Below are 3788 nucleotides of genomic sequence, written 5' to 3' on the forward strand. Positions count from 1 at the left end.
GGGACATCCATCCCCGGGGGTCAATTATTACCGAATTTAAAAAAGTCACAACAAGAATGCATGACGGGGATGCGTGTTTTGACGCAGCCGACAGTCAATGTTTGTAAACACAATTCTTACGATTTAAATCAAGCTCTTGAGAAACAAGGTGTCGTTTTTATAGTTTTCCAATGTAACTCATCCGTTGTTCCGCAGGTCCAGGCAAACGTCTTGGTGCCTCCACTCACTTTGGTTCCAAAGCTAAGAGCTCGCCCTTTTCGCACATCTAATTGATTGAGTGCAAATAAGCAGCCCATTCATCGATTTATAGAGTTATGTAGCAAAGTAAATGGGTGTGGCAATGTAGTGTAATGTAAAATTAGACTCCTTTGGATGTAGTGCACTCTTCTATCGTGATGTGAGCCGAATACCAAATGTCCCTAGCTTCCATTCTGCAGGGATCTCTTAAAAAAGCTGCAGAATCGGACATTGCAGTAGGCTCAGTATTGCTATATTCAGTCCAAATCTGCCATTTCAAGTCTCTATCGTTTAAACATTCAAATTCGCATTTACATTGTGATTTTCCAATGGAAAGTTGCCGCGCACAATTAAAGCTGTTAAAATACCTCCATAAATACATCTACATCTACATAATACCACGCCAGCCGCCGCAAGGGCGTGTGGCGGGGGGTGTTAGGTCTCCAACCGTAAAAAGGAACAATACCACATGCAAAACAACAACGTGGAAAATTACACCCACAGCAGCGCACACACTCATGCAACAATCCCTTCATTCAATACTCATGCAAACGCATATACCGCAAAACAACTAAAAACTGCACCCCAGGATGCAGCACGAAAGCCATCCTACAACACGCAAGCCAGGACACAACAAGCAAGAATGAGAAACATCACTACCACATGAAAATGCACCACAAAACACTCAACCCCCAAAGGAGTCTGTAAAAGGCAGGGAATGCGACCCAACGTTGCAGGTAGCAGGAATTTCCCCCCGCGGAGAGGGACGAGGGACTGAAAGGGAAACTTAAAAACAGATAAACAGAAAACGAATGAGATAATTCGGAAAGAATGGGTTATTATAGCAAAACACATAAGGTTAGTGGAAGAGCATGCATTTAAATACAACTAATTATTTTTTAGACGCTGAGGGTGGCAAGTGGAATTTTTGCTATCTATAACCCTGCAGTTGCTATCCCGTATTGTCCGTGGGAAGAAGGAGTCCTTGAGTCGGCTAGTTCTGGCATCTATTTCCCGAACTTTATATGCATGATCCAAGCGACCAATGTATGTTAGAGTACGAATAATTTGCGAGACCTCAGTGGTGAAACATGCGGATCTAAATTTATTTAATAATTTCAATCTCGCATTGAATCGTCTCTCTTCCAATGATTCCCACCCCAAATCCATGAGCATTTCGGTGACGCTTTGCGTTTTATCGTAGGAATTTTTTACAAAACGGGCTGCCCGGCGTTGAACCTTCTCAATTTCCCGAATGAGACCTTTTTTACTCGGATCCCACACGCTGCATGCGTATTCTAAATGAGGCCTTACAAGAGCGTGGTAACAACGTTCCTTGGCCTTCGGGTCACTTTTGCCGACAATGCGTCTAATGACTCCCAATTTTTTATATGCTTGACCGCAGACTTTACGTATGTGAGTCCCCCAAGTTAAGTCTTTTGTGAATGTGACACCTAGGTACGAGGGTCATCCGGAAAGTAGTACCCGTTCGTGAAATAAAGACACAAAAGTAAATATTAACAAACATAAAAAATTTTATTTGAAAGAGGATACTTTAAACTACTTCTCAACATAATCTCCAAGCAAATTAAGGCATTTGTCATAACGTGTGACAAGTTTCTGTATTCCTGCTGCATAGTCCTTCGCCGCCAGCTCATTGAGATACGCGAGGGACCCATCTTGCACAAATTTTTGCATAATGCAGATGGTGTTTAACAATTTCATGAACAATTGTTCGAGAAACATTGGGAAAATGCTCACAGATGTCATCAATTGTGACGCGCCGATCGTTCCTCACGAATTCGTCAACTGAGCTCACCAGTTGGTCTGTAATGACAGACGGTCTCCCCGAACGCTCATCGTCGTGTGTGTTCCCCCTCCCCATGTTGAAGTTGCGACACCACCGCCGAACAGACGACTCGTCCATTACATTGTCTCCATACACCTCCTTTAATTGGCGATGAATATCATATGGGCGAACGTTTCTTGCATTGAGGAATTTAATCACTGCCCTCACTTCACAACTGGCGGCGTTCTCAATTTTTTTAAACATTGTAAACAATCACAGAAACAACACAGGCAATGCTAGCGTCACGCAACTTGGCTCAGAGAAGGCAGACAAGCCACTGAAGCTATCTGACCTCGTCCAGCGGCTACTCGCGTCGTCAGCACTTCATGCGGCACGAACGGGTACTACTTTCCGGATGACCCTCGTATTTTACCGAATCAACTACTGCTAGGTCACCTCCAGCTAATTTATAAGCAAATCCCGTTGATCTTTTAAAGAAATTTACCACCGAACATTTATTATAATTTAGTGTGTTAGAGGGGGATCGAAATGGTGCGGGGGCTAACGTACTGGCTTCCCACCCAGAGGGCGCGGGTTCAAATCTCGGCGGTGTTGAACATTTTCAGAGGTATCTCGATCCCTAATTGAGGTGCTTTGTGGAGGGCACTTTGAGTGAGTACGCCGTCTGTCGGATGGGACGTTAAGCTGCGAACCCCTTGGCGCCTATCGTAAAGAGTGGGCTAATGCCGACGCCGGGTTTCTCTCCACCCTTCATTCTTTCCTGTCCATCCCCCATGGTGCAAATGACCTCAGTTGTCGGTCGCCTCCCTTAAAAGCTATTACTACCCCAGTTAGAACAACATTGAGTAATGAAATCTAAATCCTGCGCTAGAATAAAACGATCCTCATCCCCAGATATCTCCCGACAGATCAGCGTGTCATCCGCGAACATCCTAATTTTACTTTTCACGTCGCGGTTCAAATCCTTAACAAAAATCAAGAAAAGCAACGGCCCGATTACACTTCCCTGAGGTACCCGCGACGTGACTCGAACGTTGTCGGAACTAGCGCCATCAAGGACTACCCTCTGTTCCCGCTCTGAAAGAATATCTTTAACCCAATTTATGGCGCCCTTGTTTGTACCCGCAACCTTTAATTTATGAATGAGTTTACCATGTAGAACCTTATCAAATGCCTTTTGAAAATCTAAAAAGATCGCATCCACTTGCCTACCTCTCTCACCAGATAAAGTAAATCATGTGTAAATAATCCTAATTGGGGTTCGCAGGAGCGGGTTTTCCTGAATCTACATCTATATCTACTTAATACCCCGCAAGCCGCCGCAAGGGCGTGTGGCGGGGGGTGTTAGGACACCACCCGTAATTTAGAAAAGAAAAGAAAAAAACCGCATGCAATAACCACAAAATCATATATCCACAAAAAAAACATGGCATACATTCATGCATGAACACTTACACCCCAAACACATGCAAACACTCAAACTACATCTTACATACACATGCACCTTAAAGTATACCTAACAGCTTTGCAAAGTTTAACTTTGCTCCAACTGGTAAATTCAATATTTTCAATATTTCTAAAGTTACTTCGGTTTCTTACTATTATGATTTCTGATTGTTCGGGGAAAGAATGAGTATTTGTACCTATCTGTCCTGGAATCTATCTCCCTTATTTTATCTTTGTGGTCTGATCTACCTAAGTAGTGTGGGGCCATTATAATTCCTTCAGTGTCATAGTTAAA

The sequence above is a fragment of the Hetaerina americana genome, unplaced genomic scaffold, assembly GCF_022747635.1.
Source record: "Hetaerina americana unplaced genomic scaffold, ioHetAmer1.1.p SCAF_47, whole genome shotgun sequence".
In the NCBI taxonomy this organism is placed as follows: domain Eukaryota; kingdom Metazoa; phylum Arthropoda; class Insecta; order Odonata; family Calopterygidae; genus Hetaerina; species Hetaerina americana.